The 17,568-nt window shown below is 55.0% G+C and overlaps 1 protein-coding gene and 19 non-coding genes across 20 annotated transcripts in view; all 20 read right to left on the bottom strand.

Moving 5' to 3' along the window:
• LOC126101548 (proteoglycan 4-like) overlaps nucleotides 1-17,568 on the bottom strand; it is a 77,947-nt gene that overhangs the window by 38,173 nt on the left and 22,206 nt on the right. The window lies entirely within an intron of this gene.
• On the bottom strand, nucleotides 74-192 carry LOC126102968 (5S ribosomal RNA). The gene has a single exon (XR_007523219.1). It is a non-coding gene; the product is annotated as a 5S ribosomal RNA (ribosomal RNA).
• Nucleotides 1,024-1,142, bottom strand: LOC126102100 (5S ribosomal RNA). The gene has a single exon (XR_007522790.1). It is a non-coding gene; the product is annotated as a 5S ribosomal RNA (ribosomal RNA).
• LOC126102079 (5S ribosomal RNA) lies at nucleotides 1,979-2,097 on the bottom strand. The gene has a single exon (XR_007522772.1). It is a non-coding gene; the product is annotated as a 5S ribosomal RNA (ribosomal RNA).
• LOC126102956 (5S ribosomal RNA) lies at nucleotides 2,935-3,053 on the bottom strand. Its single transcript, XR_007523208.1, has one exon. It is a non-coding gene; the product is annotated as a 5S ribosomal RNA (ribosomal RNA).
• LOC126101726 (5S ribosomal RNA) lies at nucleotides 3,891-4,009 on the bottom strand. Its single transcript, XR_007522449.1, has one exon. It is a non-coding gene; the product is annotated as a 5S ribosomal RNA (ribosomal RNA).
• On the bottom strand, nucleotides 4,842-4,960 carry LOC126102025 (5S ribosomal RNA). The gene has a single exon (XR_007522723.1). It is a non-coding gene; the product is annotated as a 5S ribosomal RNA (ribosomal RNA).
• LOC126101755 (5S ribosomal RNA) lies at nucleotides 5,797-5,915 on the bottom strand. The gene has a single exon (XR_007522476.1). It is a non-coding gene; the product is annotated as a 5S ribosomal RNA (ribosomal RNA).
• LOC126102024 (5S ribosomal RNA) lies at nucleotides 6,748-6,866 on the bottom strand. Its single transcript, XR_007522722.1, has one exon. It is a non-coding gene; the product is annotated as a 5S ribosomal RNA (ribosomal RNA).
• On the bottom strand, nucleotides 7,703-7,821 carry LOC126101804 (5S ribosomal RNA). The gene has a single exon (XR_007522520.1). It is a non-coding gene; the product is annotated as a 5S ribosomal RNA (ribosomal RNA).
• Nucleotides 8,654-8,772, bottom strand: LOC126102078 (5S ribosomal RNA). Its single transcript, XR_007522771.1, has one exon. It is a non-coding gene; the product is annotated as a 5S ribosomal RNA (ribosomal RNA).
• Nucleotides 9,611-9,729, bottom strand: LOC126102955 (5S ribosomal RNA). Its single transcript, XR_007523207.1, has one exon. It is a non-coding gene; the product is annotated as a 5S ribosomal RNA (ribosomal RNA).
• LOC126101725 (5S ribosomal RNA) lies at nucleotides 10,567-10,685 on the bottom strand. Its single transcript, XR_007522448.1, has one exon. It is a non-coding gene; the product is annotated as a 5S ribosomal RNA (ribosomal RNA).
• Nucleotides 11,522-11,640, bottom strand: LOC126102954 (5S ribosomal RNA). Its single transcript, XR_007523206.1, has one exon. It is a non-coding gene; the product is annotated as a 5S ribosomal RNA (ribosomal RNA).
• On the bottom strand, nucleotides 12,473-12,591 carry LOC126102023 (5S ribosomal RNA). The gene has a single exon (XR_007522721.1). It is a non-coding gene; the product is annotated as a 5S ribosomal RNA (ribosomal RNA).
• Nucleotides 13,428-13,546, bottom strand: LOC126102953 (5S ribosomal RNA). The gene has a single exon (XR_007523205.1). It is a non-coding gene; the product is annotated as a 5S ribosomal RNA (ribosomal RNA).
• LOC126101754 (5S ribosomal RNA) lies at nucleotides 14,384-14,502 on the bottom strand. Its single transcript, XR_007522475.1, has one exon. It is a non-coding gene; the product is annotated as a 5S ribosomal RNA (ribosomal RNA).
• On the bottom strand, nucleotides 15,335-15,453 carry LOC126102022 (5S ribosomal RNA). The gene has a single exon (XR_007522720.1). It is a non-coding gene; the product is annotated as a 5S ribosomal RNA (ribosomal RNA).
• On the bottom strand, nucleotides 16,290-16,408 carry LOC126102952 (5S ribosomal RNA). Its single transcript, XR_007523204.1, has one exon. It is a non-coding gene; the product is annotated as a 5S ribosomal RNA (ribosomal RNA).
• LOC126101753 (5S ribosomal RNA) lies at nucleotides 17,246-17,364 on the bottom strand. Its single transcript, XR_007522474.1, has one exon. It is a non-coding gene; the product is annotated as a 5S ribosomal RNA (ribosomal RNA).

Below are 17,568 nucleotides of genomic sequence, written 5' to 3'. Positions count from 1 at the left end.
TTAAGGAAGCATCTTTGTCACAACAGAAAGGTAGTTTGAAAATTGGGCTGGCGACATAAAAAAAAAGGAAGGGAGCCAACAGCACCCGGGTTTCCCAGGCGGTCACCCATCCAAGTACTAGCCGGGCCCGATGATGCTTAACTTCGGTGATCGGAGGAGAACCGGTGTATTCATCATGGTATGGCCGTTGGCGCTCATCTAATGTAGGAGCACGGCAGAATTCGCGTTCGGCTTTTCTCCCAACACACAAAATGTTAGTTTTCGGCCGCATTTGACGAGAGCGCTTCCTTCCGCAACCGCCAGTTCCTCGAGGACGGCGCGGGGAGGCGCGCCCGGCGTCCCAGCAGAGCGACGGCCGAATTGGCGGGCGCACCGCCGCGTGTGTGAGACGCACTGCTGCTCGTTGCACCCCCTGTCATTTGCTGGGCGCGTGCAGCCTTCGACACTAGCGGAGGACGCATCTTGTCCCTGGTGTTCAGCGGAGGGCCTGTGCGGGGTGTGGCATTATAGTGCTGGAGGGCGCCACTGGTAGCGATGTGGGCTTCCTCGCTTCGCCTCGCCTCACACCAGGTGTCTGCGTAGTTTGCAGTGCATTCGCACCATTCCTATCCCTGTCCCTGTCCCCGTCCCGACTTGTCCCGACTTTGCTCGACTGCCGCTCGCTGCCGCTCGGGTCGTGGTCCATATGACAGCGCAAGCACGACAAACGTCTGCGGGACGAGACGAGACGAGACGAGACGAGACGACTAAGGAATAAATTCGTGGTTACAAATCAAATTTGGAACTCTACACTCCTACACATCAATAGGCGGTGACGTATTTCAGAAATCACCTGCCGATTCGTACTGTTTTGTCGTTTTCAAAGTTTTCTTGGCAAACTTGGTTAGCACATTCTCCCTCAAACTGAGTTAATTACTGCATTTTCGTACCATTACAGTAGTTTAAAAGGCTTAAGGAAGCATCTTTCTCACAACAGAAAGGGAGGTTGAAAATTGGGCTGGCGACATAAAAAAAAAGGAAGGGAGCCAACAGCAGCCGGGTTTCCCAGGCATTCACCCATCCAAGTACTAGCTGGGCCCGATGATGCTTAACTTCGGTGATCGGACGAGAACCGGTGTATTCATCATGGTATGGCCGTTGGCGCTCATCTAATGTAGGAGCACGGCAGAATTCGCGTTCGGCTTTTCTCCCAACACACAAAATGTTAGTTTTCGGCCGCATTTGACGAAAGCGCTTCCTTCCGCAACCGCCAGTTCCTCGAGGACGGCGCGGGGAGGCGCGCCCGGCGTCCCAGCAGAGCGACGGCCGAATTGGCGGGCGCACCGCCGCGTGTGTGAGACGCACTGCTGCTCGTTGCACCCCCTGTCATTTGCTGGGCGCGTGCAGCCTTCGACACTAGCGGAGGACGCATCTTGTCCCTGGTGTTCAGCGGAGGGCCTCTGCGGGGTGTGGCAGTGTCGTGCTGGAGGGCGCCACTGGTAGCGATGTGGGCTTCCTCGCCTCGCCTCGCCTCGCCTCACACCAGGTGTCTGCGTAGTTTGCAGTGCATTCGCACCATTCCTATCCCTGTCCCTGTCCCCGTCCCGACTTGTCCCGACTTTGCTCGACTGCCGCTCGCTGCCGCTCGGGTCGTGGTCCATATGACAGCGCAAGCACGACAAACGTCTGCGGGACGAGACGAGACGAGACGAGACGAGACGACTAAGGAATAAATTCGTGGTTACAAATCAAATTTGGAACTCTACACTCCTACACATCAATAGGCGGTGACGTATTTCAGAAATCACCTGCCGATTCGTACTGTTTTGTCGTTTTCAAAGTTTTCTTGGCAAACTTGGTTAGCACATTCTCCCTCAAACTGAGTTAATTACTGCATTTTCGTACCATTACAGTAGTTTAAAAGGCTTAAGGAAGCATCTTTCTCACAACAGAAAGGGAGGTTGAAAATTGGGCTGGCGACATAAAAAAAAAGGAATGGAGCCAACAGCACCCGGGTTTCCCAGGCATTCACCCATCCAAGTACTAGCTGGGCCCGATGATGCTTAACTTCGGTGATCGGACGAGAACCGGTGTATTCATCATGGTATGGCCGTTGGCGCTCATCTAATGTAGGAGCACGGCAGAATTCGCGTTCGGCTTTTCTCCCAACACACAAAATGTTAGTTTTCGGCCGCATTTGACGAAAGCGCTTCCTTCCGCAACCGCCAGTTCCTCGAGGACGGCGCGGGGAGGCGCGCCCGGCGTCCCAGCAGAGCGACGGCCGAATTGGCGGGCGCACCGCCGCGTGTGTGAGACGCACTGCTGCTCGTTGCACCCCCTGTCATTTGCTGGGCGCGTGCAGCCTTCGACACTAGCGGAGGACGCATCTTGTCCCTGGTGTTCAGCGGAGGGCCTCTGCGGGGTGTGGCAGTGTCGTGCTGGAGGGCGCCACTGGTAGCGATGTGGGCTTCCTCGCCTCGCCTCGCCTCGCCTCACACCAGGTGTCTGCGTAGTTTGCAGTGCATTCGCACCATTCCTATCCCTGTCCCTGTCCCCGTCCCGACTTGTCCCGACTTTGCTCGACTGCCGCTCGCTGCCGCTCGGGTCGTGGTCCATATGACAGCGCAAGCACGACAAACGTCTGCGGGACGAGACGAGACGAGACGAGACGAGACGACTAAGGAATAAATTCGTGGTTACAAATCAAATTTGGAACTCTACACTCCTACACAACAATAGGCGGTGACGTATTTCAGAAATCACCTGCCGATTCGTACTGTTTTGTCGTTTTCAAAGTCTTCTTGGCAAACTTGGTTAGCACATTCTCCCTCAAACTGAGTTAATTACTGCATTTTCGTACCATTACAGTAGTTTAAAAGGCTTAAGGAAGCATCTTTCTCACAACAGAAAGGTAGTTTGAAAATTGGGCTGGCGACATAAAAAAAAAAGGAAGGGAGCCAACAGCACCTGGGTTTCCCAGGCGGTCACCCATCCAAGTACTAGCCGGGCCCGATGATGCTTAACTCCGGTGATCGGACGAGAACCGGTGTATTCATCATGGTATGGCCGTTGGCGCTCATCTAATGTAGGAGCACGGCAGAATTCGCGTTCGGCTTTTCTCCCAACACACAAAATGTTAGTTTTCGGCCGCATTTGACGAGAGCGCTTCCTTCCGCAACCGCCAGTTCCTCGAGGACGGCGCGGGGAGGCGCGCCCGGCGTCCCAGCAGAGCGACGGCCGAATTGGCGGGCGCACCGCCGCGTGTGTGAGACGCACTGCTGCTCGTTGCACCCCCTGTCATTTGCTGGGCGCGTGCAGCCTTCGACACTAGCGGAGGACGCATCTTGTCCCTGGTGTTCAGCGGAGGGCCTGTGCGGGGTGTGGCAGTGTCGTGCTGGAGGGCGCCATTGGTAGCGATGTGGGCTTCCTCGCCTCGCCTCGCCTCGCCTCACACCAGGTGTCTGCGTAGTTTGCAGTGCATTCGCACCATTCCTATCCCTGTCCCTGTCCCCGTCCCGACTTGTCCCGACTTTGCTCGACTGCCGCTCGCTGCCGCTCGGGTCGTGGTCCATATGACAGCGCAAGCACGACAAACGTCTGCGGGACGAGACGAGACGAGACGAGACGAGACGACTAAGGAATAAATTCGTGGTTACAAATCAAATTTGGAACTCTACACTCCTACACATCAATAGGCGGTGACGTATTTCAGAAATCACCTGCCGATTCGTACTGTTTTGTCGTTTTCAAAGTTTTCTTGGCAAACTTGGTTAGCACATTCTCCCTCAAACTGAGTTAATTACTGCATTTTCGTACCATTACAGTAGTTTAAAAGGCTTAAGGAAGCATCTTTCTCACAACAGAAAGGGAGGTTGAAAATTGGGCTGGCGACATAAAAAAAAAAGGAAGGGAGCCAACAGCACCCGGGTTTCCCAGGCGGTCACCCATCCAAGTACTAGCTGGGCCCGATGATGCTTAACTTCGGTGATCGGACGAGAACCGGTGTATTCATCATGGTATGGCCGTTGGCGCTCATCTAATGTAGGAGCACGGCAGAATTCGCGTTCGGCTTTTCTCCCAACACACAAAAAGTTAGTTTTCGGCCGCATTTGACGAAAGCGCTTCCTTCCGCAACCGCCAGTTCCTCGAGGACGGCGCGGGGAGGCGCGCCCGGCGTCCCAGCAGAGCGACGGCCGAATTGGCGGGCGCACCGCCGCGTGTGTGAGACGCACTGCTGCTCGTTGCACCCCCTGTCATTTGCTGGGCGCGTGCAGCCTTCGACACTAGCGGAGGACGCATCTTGTCCCTGGTGTTCAGCGGAGGGCCTGTGCGGGGTGTGGCATTATCGTGCTGGAGGGCGCCACTGGTAGCGATGTGGGCTTCCTCGCTTCGCCTCGCCTCACACCAGGTGTCTGCGTAGTTTGCAGTGCATTCGCACCATTCCTATCCCTGTCCCTGTCCCCGTCCCGACTTGTCTCGACTTTGCTCGACTGCCGCTCGCTGCCGCTCGGGTCGTGGTCCATATGACAGCGCAAGCACGACAAACGTCTGCGGGACGAGACGAGACGAGACGAGACGAGACGACTAAGGAATAAATTCGTGGTTACAAATCAAATTTGGAACTCTACACTCCTACACATCAATAGGCGGTGACGTATTTCAGAAATCACCTGCCGATTCGTACTGTTTTGTCGTTTTCAAAGTTTTCTTGGCAAACTTGGTTAGCACATTCTCCCTCAAACTGAGTTAATTACTGCATTTTCGTACCATTACAGTAGTTTAAAAGGCTTAAGGAAGCATCTTTCTCACAACAGAAAGGTAGTTTGAAAATTGGGCTGGCGACATAAAAAAAAAAGGAAGTGAGCCAACAGCACCCGGGTTTCCCAGGCGGTCACCCATCCAAGTACTAGCGGGGCCCGATGATGCTTAACTTCGGTAATCGGACGAGAACCGGTGTATTCATCATGGTATGGCCGTTGGCGCTCATCTAATGTAGGAGCACGGCAGAATTCGCGTTCGGCTTTTCTCCCAACACACAAAATGTTAGTTTTCGGCCGCATTTGACGAAAGCGCTTCCTTCCGCAACCGCCAGTTCCTCGAGGACGGCGCGGGGAGGCGCGCCCGGCGTCCCAGCAGAGCGACGGCCGAATTGGCGGGCGCACCGCCGCGTGTGTGAGACGCACTGCTGCTCGTTGCACCCCCTGTCAATTGCTGGGCGCGTGCAGCCTTCGACACTAGCGGAGGACGCATCTTGTCCCTGGTGTTCAGCGGAGGGCCTCTGCGGGGTGTGGCAGTGTCGTGCTGGAGGGCGCCACTGGTAGCGATGTGGGCTTCCTCGCCTCGCCTCGCCTCGCCTCACACCAGGTGTCTGCGTAGTTTGCAGTGCATTCGCACCATTCCTATCCCTGTCCCTGTCCCCGTCCCGACTTGTCCCGACTTTGCTCGACTGCCGCTCGCTGCCGCTCGGGTCGTGGTCCATATGACAGCGCAAGCACGACAAACGTCTGCGGGACGAGACGAGACGAGACGAGACGAGACGACTAAGGAATAAATTCGTGGTTACAAATCAAATTTGGAACTCTACACTCCTACACAACAATAGGCGGTGACGTATTTCAGAAATCACCTGCCGATTCGTACTGTTTTGTCGTTTTCAAAGTCTTCTTGGCAAACTTGGTTAGCACATTCTCCCTCAAACTGAGTTAATTACTGCATTTTCGTACCATTACAGTAGTTTAAAAGGCTTAAGGAAGCATCTTTGTCACAACAGAAAGGTAGTTTGAAAATTGGGCTGGCGACATAAAAAAAAAGGAAGGGAGCCAACAGCACCTGGGTTTCCCAGGCGGTCACCCATCCAAGTACTAGCCGGGCCCGATGAAGCTTAACTTCGGTGATCGGAGGAGAACCGGTGTATTCATCATGGTATGGCCGTTGGCGCTCATCTAATGTAGGAGCACGGCAGAATTCGCGTTCGGCTTTTCTCCCAACACACAAAAAGTTAGTTTTCGGCCGCATTTGACGAGAGCGCTTCCTTCCGCAACCGCCAGTTCCTCGAGGACGGCGCGGGGAGGCGCGCCCGGCGTCCCAGCAGAGCGACGGCCGAATTGGCGGGCGCACCGCCGCGTGTGTGAGACGCACTGCTGCTCGTTGCACCCCCTGTCATTTGCTGGGCGCGTGCAGCCTTCGACACTAGCGGAGGACGCATCTTGTCCCTGGTGTTCAGCGGAGGGCCTGTGCGGGGTGTGGCATTATCGTGCTGGAGGGCGCCACTGGTAGCGATGTGGGCTTCCTCGCTTCGCCTCGCCTCACACCAGGTGTCTGCGTAGTTTGCAGTGCATTCGCACCATTCCTATCCCTGTCCCTGTCCCCGTCCCGACTTGTCTCGACTTTGCTCGACTGCCGCTCGCTGCCGCTCGGGTCGTGGTCCATATGACAGCGCAAGCACGACAAACGTCTGCGGGACGAGACGAGACGAGACGAGACGAGACGACTAAGGAATAAATTCGTGGTTACAAATCAAATTTGGAACTCTACACTCCTACACATCAATAGGCGGTGACGTATTTCAGAAATCACCTGCCGATTCGTACTGTTTTGTCGTTTTCAAAGTTTTCTTGGCAAACTTGGTTAGCACATTCTCCCTCAAACTGAGTTAATTACTGCATTTTCGTACCATTACAGTAGTTTAAAAGGCTTAAGGAAGCATCTTTCTCACAACAGAAAGGTAGTTTGAAAATTGGGCTGGCGACATAAAAAAAAAAGGAAGTGAGCCAACAGCACCCGGGTTTCCCAGGCGGTCACCCATCCAAGTACTAGCGGGGCCCGATGATGCTTAACTTCGGTAATCGGACGAGAACCGGTGTATTCATCATGGTATGGCCGTTGGCGCTCATCTAATGTAGGAGCACGGCAGAATTCGCGTTCGGCTTTTCTCCCAACACACAAAATGTTAGTTTTCGGCCGCATTTGACGAAAGCGCTTCCTTCCGCAACCGCCAGTTCCTCGAGGACGGCGCGGGGAGGCGCGCCCGGCGTCCCAGCAGAGCGACGGCCGAATTGGCGGGCGCACCGCCGCGTGTGTGAGACGCACTGCTGCTCGTTGCACCCCCTGTCAATTGCTGGGCGCGTGCAGCCTTCGACACTAGCGGAGGACGCATCTTGTCCCTGGTGTTCAGCGGAGGGCCTCTGCGGGGTGTGGCAGTGTCGTGCTGGAGGGCGCCACTGGTAGCGATGTGGGCTTCCTCGCCTCGCCTCGCCTCGCCTCACACCAGGTGTCTGCGTAGTTTGCAGTGCATTCGCACCATTCCTATCCCTGTCCCTGTCCCCGTCCCGACTTGTCCCGACTTTGCTCGACTGCCGCTCGCTGCCGCTCGGGTCGTGGTCCATATGACAGCGCAAGCACGACAAACGTCTGCGGGACGAGACGAGACGAGACGAGACGAGACGACTAAGGAATAAATTCGTGGTTACAAATCAAATTTGGAACTCTACACTCCTACACAACAATAGGCGGTGACGTATTTCAGAAATCACCTGCCGATTCGTACTGTTTTGTCGTTTTCAAAGTCTTCTTGGCAAACTTGGTTAGCACATTCTCCCTCAAACTGAGTTAATTACTGCATTTTCGTACCATTACAGTAGTTTAAAAGGCTTAAGGAAGCATCTTTGTCACAACAGAAAGGTAGTTTGAAAATTGGGCTGGCGACATAAAAAAAAAGGAAGGGAGCCAACAGCACCCGGGTTTCCCAGGCGGTCACCCATCCAAGTACTAGCCGGGCCCGATGAAGCTTAACTTCGGTGATCGGAGGAGAACCGGTGTATTCATCATGGTATGGCCGTTGGCGCTCATCTAATGTAGGAGCACGGCAGAATTCGCGTTCGGCTTTTCTCCCAACACACAAAATGTTAGTTTTCGGCCGCATTTGACGAGAGCGCTTCCTTCCGCAACCGCCAGTTCCTCGAGGACGGCGCGGGGAGGCGCGCCCGGCGTCCCAGCAGAGCGACGGCCGAATTGGCGGGCGCACCGCCGCGTGTGTGAGACGCACTGCTGCTCGTTGCACCCCCTGTCATTTGCTGGGCGCGTGCAGCCTTCGACACTAGCGGAGGACGCATCTTGTCCCTGGTGTTCAGCGGAGGGCCTGTGCGGGGTGTGGCATTATAGTGCTGGAGGGCGCCACTGGTAGCGATGTGGGCTTCCTCGCTTCGCCTCGCCTCACACCAGGTGTCTGCGTAGTTTGCAGTGCATTCGCACCATTCCTATCCCTGTCCCTGTCCCCGTCCCGACTTGTCCCGACTTTGCTCGACTGCCGCTCGCTGCCGCTCGGGTCGTGGTCCATATGACAGCGCAAGCACGACAAACGTCTGCGGGACGAGACGAGACGAGACGAGACGAGACGACTAAGGAATAAATTCGTGGTTACAAATCAAATTTGGAACTCTACACTCCTACACATCAATAGGCGGTGACGTATTTCAGAAATCACCTGCCGATTCGTACTGTTTTGTCGTTTTCAAAGTTTTCTTGGCAAACTTGGTTAGCACATTCTCCCTCAAACTGAGTTAATTACTGCATTTTCGTACCATTACAGTAGTTTAAAAGGCTTAAGGAAGCATCTTTCTCACAACAGAAAGGGAGGTTGAAAATTGGGCTGGCGACATAAAAAAAAAAGGAAGGGAGCCAACAGCACCCGGGTTTCCCAGGCATTCACCCATCCAAGTACTAGCTGGGCCCGATGATGCTTAACTTCGGTGATCGGACGAGAACCGGTGTATTCATCATGGTATGGCCGTTGGCGCTCATCTAATGTAGGAGCACGGCAGAATTCGCGTTCGGCTTTTCTCCCAACACACAAAATGTTAGTTTTCGGCCGCATTTGACGAAAGCGCTTCCTTCCGCAACCGCCAGTTCCTCGAGGACGGCGCGGGGAGGCGCGCCCGGCGTCCCAGCAGAGCGACGGCCGAATTGGCGGGCGCACCGCCGCGTGTGTGAGACGCACTGCTGCTCGTTGCACCCCCTGTCATTTGCTGGGCGCGTGCAGCCTTCGACACTAGCGGAGGACGCATCTTGTCCCTGGTGTTCAGCGGAGGGCCTGTGCGGGGTGTGGCAGTGTCGTGCTGGAGGGCGCCACTGGTAGCGATGTGGGCTTCCTCGCCTCGCCTCGCCTCGCCTCACACCAGGTGTCTGCGTAGTTTGCAGTGCATTCGCACCATTCCTATCCCTGTCCCTGTCCCCGTCCCGACTTGTCCCGACTTTGCTCGACTGCCGCTCGCTGCCGCTCGGGTCGTGGTCCATATGACAGCGCAAGCACGACAAACGTCTGCGGGACGAGACGAGACGAGACGAGACGAGACGACTAAGGAATAAATTCGTGGTTACAAATCAAATTTGGAACTCTACACTCCTACACAACAATAGGCGGTGACGTATTTCAGAAATCACCTGCCGATTCGTACTGTTTTGTCGTTTTCAAAGTCTTCTTGGCAAACTTGGTTAGCACATTCTCCCTCAAACTGAGTTAATTACTGCATTTTCGTACCATTACAGTAGTTTAAAAGGCTTAAGGAAGCATCTTTCTCACAACAGAAAGGTAGTTTGAAAATTGGGCTGGCGACATAAAAAAAAAAAGGAAGGGAGCCAACAGCACCTGGGTTTCCCAGGCGGTCACCCATCCAAGTACTAGCCGGGCCCGATGATGCTTAACTCCGGTGATCGGACGAGAACCGGTGTATTCATCATGGTATGGCCGTTGGCGCTCATCTAATGTAGGAGCACGGCAGAATTCGCGTTCGGCTTTTCTCCCAACACACAAAATGTTAGTTTTCGGCCGCATTTGACGAGAGCGCTTCCTTCCGCAACCGCCAGTTCCTCGAGGACGGCGCGGGGAGGCGCGCCCGGCGTCCCAGCAGAGCGACGGCCGAATTGGCGGGCGCACCGCCGCGTGTGTGAGACGCACTGCTGCTCGTTGCACCCCCTGTCATTTGCTGGGCGCGTGCAGCCTTCGACACTAGCGGAGGACGCATCTTGTCCCTGGTGTTCAGCGGAGGGCCTGTGCGGGGTGTGGCAGTGTCGTGCTGGAGGGCGCCACTGGTAGCGATGTGGGCTTCCTCGCCTCGCCTCGCCTCGCCTCACACCAGGTGTCTGCGTAGTTTGCAGTGCATTCGCACCATTCCTATCCCTGTCCCTGTCCCCGTCCCGACTTGTCCCGACTTTGCTCGACTGCCGCTCGCTGCCGCTCGGGTCGTGGTCCATATGACAGCGCAAGCACGACAAACGTCTGCGGGACGAGACGAGACGAGACGAGACGAGACGACTAAGGAATAAATTCGTGGTTACAAATCAAATTTGGAACTCTACACTCCTACACATCAATAGGCGGTGACGTATTTCAGAAATCACCTGCCGATTCGTACTGTTTTGTCGTTTTCAAAGTTTTCTTGGCAAACTTGGTTAGCACATTCTCCCTCAAACTGAGTTAATTACTGCATTTTCGTACCATTACAGTAGTTTAAAAGGCTTAAGGAAGCATCTTTCTCACAACAGAAAGGGAGGTTGAAAATTGGGCTGGCGACATAAAAAAAAAAGGAAGGGAGCCAACAGCACCCGGGTTTCCCAGGCGGTCACCCATCCAAGTACTAGCTGGGCCCGATGATGCTTAACTTCGGTGATCGGACGAGAACCGGTGTATTCATCATGGTATGGCCGTTGGCGCTCATCTAATGTAGGAGCACGGCAGAATTCGCGTTCGGCTTTTCTCCCAACACACAAAATGTTAGTTTTCGGCCGCATTTGACGAAAGCGCTTCCTTCCGCAACCGCCAGTTCCTCGAGGACGGCGCGGGGAGGCGCGCCCGGCGTCCCAGCAGAGCGACGGCCGAATTGGCGGGCGCACCGCCGCGTGTGTGAGACGCACTGCTGCTCGTTGCACCCCCTGTCATTTGCTGGGCGCGTGCAGCCTTCGACACTAGCGGAGGACGCATCTTGTCCCTGGTGTTCAGCGGAGGGCCTCTGCGGGGTGTGGCAGTGTCGTGCTGGAGGGCGCCACTGGTAGCGATGTGGGCTTCCTCGCCTCGCCTCGCCTCGCCTCACACCAGGTGTCTGCGTAGTTTGCAGTGCATTCGCACCATTCCTATCCCTGTCCCTGTCCCCGTCCCGACTTGTCCCGACTTTGCTCGACTGCCGCTCGCTGCCGCTCGGGTCGTGGTCCATATGACAGCGCAAGCACGACAAACGTCTGCGGGACGAGACGAGACGAGACGAGACGAGACGACTAAGGAATAAATTCGTGGTTACAAATCAAATTTGGAACTCTACACTCCTACACAACAATAGGCGGTGACGTATTTCAGAAATCACCTGCCGATTCGTACTGTTTTGTCGTTTTCAAAGTCTTCTTGGCAAACTTGGTTAGCACATTCTCCCTCAAACTGAGTTAATTACTGCATTTTCGTACCATTACAGTAGTTTAAAAGGCTTAAGGAAGCATCTTTCTCACAACAGAAAGGTAGTTTGAAAATTGGGCTGGCGACATAAAAAAAAAGGAAGGGAGCCAACAGCACCTGGGTTTCCCAGGCGGTCACCCATCCAAGTACTAGCCGGGCCCGATGATGCTTAACTCCGGTGATCGGACGAGAACCGGTGTATTCATCATGGTATGGCCGTTGGCGCTCATCTAATGTAGGAGCACGGCAGAATTCGCGTTCGGCTTTTCTCCCAACACACAAAAAGTTAGTTTTCGGCCGCATTTGACGAGAGCGCTTCCTTCCGCAACCGCCAGTTCCTCGAGGACGGCGCGGGGAGGCGCGCCCGGCGTCCCAGCAGAGCGACGGCCGAATTGGCGGGCGCACCGCCGCGTGTGTGAGACGCACTGCTGCTCGTTGCACCCCCTGTCATTTGCTGGGCGCGTGCAGCCTTCGACACTAGCGGAGGACGCATCTTGTCCCTGGTGTTCAGCGGAGGGCCTGTGCGGGGTGTGGCATTATCGTGCTGGAGGGCGCCACTGGTAGCGATGTGGGCTTCCTCGCTTCGCCTCGCCTCACACCAGGTGTCTGCGTAGTTTGCAGTGCATTCGCACCATTCCTATCCCTGTCCCTGTCCCCGTCCCGACTTGTCTCGACTTTGCTCGACTGCCGCTCGCTGCCGCTCGGGTCGTGGTCCATATGACAGCGCAAGCACGACAAACGTCTGCGGGACGAGACGAGACGAGACGAGACGAGACGACTAAGGAATAAATTCGTGGTTACAAATCAAATTTGGAACTCTACACTCCTACACATCAATAGGCGGTGACGTATTTCAGAAATCACCTGCCGATTCGTACTGTTTTGTCGTTTTCAAAGTTTTCTTGGCAAACTTGGTTAGCACATTCTCCCTCAAACTGAGTTAATTACTGCATTTTCGTACCATTACAGTAGTTTAAAAGGCTTAAGGAAGCATCTTTCTCACAACAGAAAGGTAGTTTGAAAATTGGGCTGGCGACATAAAAAAAAAAGGAAGTGAGCCAACAGCACCCGGGTTTCCCAGGCGGTCACCCATCCAAGTACTAGCGGGGCCCGATGATGCTTAACTTCGGTAATCGGACGAGAACCGGTGTATTCATCATGGTATGGCCGTTGGCGCTCATCTAATGTAGGAGCACGGCAGAATTCGCGTTCGGCTTTTCTCCCAACACACAAAATGTTAGTTTTCGGCCGCATTTGACGAAAGCGCTTCCTTCCGCAACCGCCAGTTCCTCGAGGACGGCGCGGGGAGGCGCGCCCGGCGTCCCAGCAGAGCGACGGCCGAATTGGCGGGCGCACCGCCGCGTGTGTGAGACGCACTGCTGCTCGTTGCACCCCCTGTCAATTGCTGGGCGCGTGCAGCCTTCGACACTAGCGGAGGACGCATCTTGTCCCTGGTGTTCAGCGGAGGGCCTCTGCGGGGTGTGGCAGTGTCGTGCTGGAGGGCGCCACTGGTAGCGATGTGGGCTTCCTCGCCTCGCCTCGCCTCGCCTCACACCAGGTGTCTGCGTAGTTTGCAGTGCATTCGCACCATTCCTATCCCTGTCCCTGTCCCCGTCCCGACTTGTCCCGACTTTGCTCGACTGCCGCTCGCTGCCGCTCGGGTCGTGGTCCATATGACAGCGCAAGCACGACAAACGTCTGCGGGACGAGACGAGACGAGACGAGACGAGACGACTAAGGAATAAATTCGTGGTTACAAATCAAATTTGGAACTCTACACTCCTACACAACAATAGGCGGTGACGTATTTCAGAAATCACCTGCCGATTCGTACTGTTTTGTCGTTTTCAAAGTCTTCTTGGCAAACTTGGTTAGCACATTCTCCCTCAAACTGAGTTAATTACTGCATTTTCGTACCATTACAGTAGTTTAAAAGGCTTAAGGAAGCATCTTTCTCACAACAGAAAGGTAGTTTGAAAATTGGGCTGGCGACATAAAAAAAAAGGAAGGGAGCCAACAGCACCTGGGTTTCCCAGGCGGTCACCCATCCAAGTACTAGCCGGGCCCGATGATGCTTAACTCCGGTGATCGGACGAGAACCGGTGTATTCATCATGGTATGGCCGTTGGCGCTCATCTAATGTAGGAGCACGGCAGAATTCGCGTTCGGCTTTTCTCCCAACACACAAAATGTTAGTTTTCGGCCGCATTTGACGAGAGCGCTTCCTTCCGCAACCGCCAGTTCCTCGAGGACGGCGCGGGGAGGCGCGCCCGGCGTCCCAGCAGAGCGACGGCCGAATTGGCGGGCGCACCGCCGCGTGTGTGAGACGCACTGCTGCTCGTTGCACCCCCTGTCATTTGCTGGGCGCGTGCAGCCTTCGACACTAGCGGAGGACGCATCTTGTCCCTGGTGTTCAGCGGAGGGCCTGTGCGGGGTGTGGCAGTGTCGTGCTGGAGGGCGCCACTGGTAGCGATGTGGGCTTCCTCGCCTCGCCTCGCCTCGCCTCACACCAGGTGTCTGCGTAGTTTGCAGTGCATTCGCACCATTCCTATCCCTGTCCCTGTCCCCGTCCCGACTTGTCCCGACTTTGCTCGACTGCCGCTCGCTGCCGCTCGGGTCGTGGTCCATATGACAGCGCAAGCACGACAAACGTCTGCGGGACGAGACGAGACGAGACGAGACGAGACGACTAAGGAATAAATTCGTGGTTACAAATCAAATTTGGAACTCTACACTCCTACACATCAATAGGCGGTGACGTATTTCAGAAATCACCTGCCGATTCGTACTGTTTTGTCGTTTTCAAAGTTTTCTTGGCAAACTTGGTTAGCACATTCTCCCTCAAACTGAGTTAATTACTGCATTTTCGTACCATTACAGTAGTTTAAAAGGCTTAAGGAAGCATCTTTCTCACAACAGAAAGGGAGGTTGAAAATTGGGCTGGCGACATAAAAAAAAAAGGAAGGGAGCCAACAGCACCTGGGTTTCCCAGGCGGTCACCCATCCAAGTACTAGCCGGGCCCGATGAAGCTTAACTTCGGTGATCGGAGGAGAACCGGTGTATTCATCATGGTATGGCCGTTGGCGCTCATCTAATGTAGGAGCACGGCAGAATTCGCGTTCGGCTTTTCTCCCAACACACAAAAAGTTAGTTTTCGGCCGCATTTGACGAGAGCGCTTCCTTCCGCAACCGCCAGTTCCTCGAGGACGGCGCGGGGAGGCGCGCCCGGCGTCCCAGCAGAGCGACGGCCGAATTGGCGGGCGCACCGCCGCGTGTGTGAGACGCACTGCTGCTCGTTGCACCCCCTGTCATTTGCTGGGCGCGTGCAGCCTTCGACACTAGCGGAGGACGCATCTTGTCCCTGGTGTTCAGCGGAGGGCCTGTGCGGGGTGTGGCATTATCGTGCTGGAGGGCGCCACTGGTAGCGATGTGGGCTTCCTCGCTTCGCCTCGCCTCACACCAGGTGTCTGCGTAGTTTGCAGTGCATTCGCACCATTCCTATCCCTGTCCCTGTCCCCGTCCCGACTTGTCTCGACTTTGCTCGACTGCCGCTCGCTGCCGCTCGGGTCGTGGTCCATATGACAGCGCAAGCACGACAAACGTCTGCGGGACGAGACGAGACGAGACGAGACGAGACGACTAAGGAATAAATTCGTGGTTACAAATCAAATTTGGAACTCTACACTCCTACACATCAATAGGCGGTGACGTATTTCAGAAATCACCTGCCGATTCGTACTGTTTTGTCGTTTTCAAAGTTTTCTTGGCAAACTTGGTTAGCACATTCTCCCTCAAACTGAGTTAATTACTGCATTTTCGTACCATTACAGTAGTTTAAAAGGCTTAAGGAAGCATCTTTCTCACAACAGAAAGGTAGTTTGAAAATTGGGCTGGCGACATAAAAAAAAAAGGAAGTGAGCCAACAGCACCCGGGTTTCCCAGGCGGTCACCCATCCAAGTACTAGCGGGGCCCGATGATGCTTAACTTCGGTAATCGGACGAGAACCGGTGTATTCATCATGGTATGGCCGTTGGCGCTCATCTAATGTAGGAGCACGGCAGAATTCGCGTTCGGCTTTTCTCCCAACACACAAAATGTTAGTTTTCGGCCGCATTTGACGAAAGCGCTTCCTTCCGCAACCGCCAGTTCCTCGAGGACGGCGCGGGGAGGCGCGCCCGGCGTCCCAGCAGAGCGACGGCCGAATTGGCGGGCGCACCGCCGCGTGTGTGAGACGCACTGCTGCTCGTTGCACCCCCTGTCAATTGCTGGGCGCGTGCAGCCTTCGACACTAGCGGAGGACGCATCTTGTCCCTGGTGTTCAGCGGAGGGCCTCTGCGGGGTGTGGCAGTGTCGTGCTGGAGGGCGCCACTGGTAGCGATGTGGGCTTCCTCGCCTCGCCTCGCCTCGCCTCACACCAGGTGTCTGCGTAGTTTGCAGTGCATTCGCACCATTCCTATCCCTGTCCCTGTCCCCGTCCCGACTTGTCCCGACTTTGCTCGACTGCCGCTCGCTGCCGCTCGGGTCGTGGTCCATATGACAGCGCAAGCACGACAAACGTCTGCGGGACGAGACGAGACGAGACGAGACGAGACGACTAAGGAATAAATTCGTGGTTACAAATCAAATTTGGAACTCTACACTCCTACACAACAATAGGCGGTGACGTATTTCAGAAATCACCTGCCGATTCGTACTGTTTTGTCGTTTTCAAAGTCTTCTTGGCAAACTTGGTTAGCACATTCTCCCTCAAACTGAGTTAATTACTGCATTTTCGTACCATTACAGTAGTTTAAAAGGCTTAAGGAAGCATCTTTCTCACAACAGAAAGGTAGTTTGAAAATTGGGCTGGCGACATAAAAAAAAAGGAAGGGAGCCAACAGCACCTGGGTTTCCCAGGCGGTCACCCATCCAAGTACTAGCCGGGCCCGATGATGCTTAACTCCGGTGATCGGACGAGAACCGGTGTATTCATCATGGTATGGCCGTTGGCGCTCATCTAATGTAGGAGCACGGCAGAATTCGCGTTCGGCTTTTCTCCCAACACACAAAATGTTAGTTTTCGGCCGCATTTGACGAGAGCGCTTCCTTCCGCAACCGCCAGTTCCTCGAGGACGGCGCGGGGAGGCGCGCCCGGCGTCCCAGCAGAGCGACGGCCGAATTGGCGGGCGCACCGCCGCGTGTGTGAGACGCACTGCTGCTCGTTGCACCCCCTGTCATTTGCTGGGCGCGTGCAGCCTTCGACACTAGCGGAGGACGCATCTTGTCCCTGGTGTTCAGCGGAGGGCCTGTGCGGGGTGTGGCAGTGTCGTGCTGGAGGGCGCCACTGGTAGCGATGTGGGCTTCCTCGCCTCGCCTCGCCTCGCCTCACACCAGGTGTCTGCGTAGTTTGCAGTGCATTCGCACCATTCCTATCCCTGTCCCTGTCCCCGTCCCGACTTGTCCCGACTTTGCTCGACTGCCGCTCGCTGCCGCTCGGGTCGTGGTCCATATGACAGCGCAAGCACGACAAACGTCTGCGGGACGAGACGAGACGAGACGAGACGAGACGACTAAGGAATAAATTCGTGGTTACAAATCAAATTTGGAACTCTACACTCCTACACATCAATAGGCGGTGACGTATTTCAGAAATCACCTGCCGATTCGTACTGTTTTGTCGTTTTCAAAGTTTTCTTGGCAAACTTGGTTAGCACATTCTCCCTCAAACTGAGTTAATTACTGCATTTTCGTACCATTACAGTAGTTTAAAAGGCTTAAGGAAGCATCTTTCTCACAACAGAAAGGGAGGTTGAAAATTGGGCTGGCGACATAAAAAAAAAAGGAAGGGAGCCAACAGCACCTGGGTTTCCCAGGCGGTCACCCATCCAAGTACTAGCCGGGCCCGATGAAGCTTAACTTCGGTGATCGGAGGAGAACCGGTGTATTCATCATGGTATGGCCGTTGGCGCTCATCTAATGTAGGAGCACGGCAGAATTCGCGTTCGGCTTTTCTCCCAACACACAAAAAGTTAGTTTTCGGCCGCATTTGACGAGAGCGCTTCCTTCCGCAACCGCCAGTTCCTCGAGGACGGCGCGGGGAGGCGCGCCCGGCGTCCCAGCAGAGCGACGGCCGAATTGGCGGGCGCACCGCCGCGTGTGTGAGACGCACTG

This window comes from Schistocerca cancellata, chromosome 9 (assembly GCF_023864275.1).
Source record: "Schistocerca cancellata isolate TAMUIC-IGC-003103 chromosome 9, iqSchCanc2.1, whole genome shotgun sequence".
Lineage (NCBI taxonomy): Eukaryota > Metazoa > Arthropoda > Insecta > Orthoptera > Acrididae > Schistocerca > Schistocerca cancellata.
This window is presented reverse-complemented; position numbering and strand designations above follow the sequence as displayed.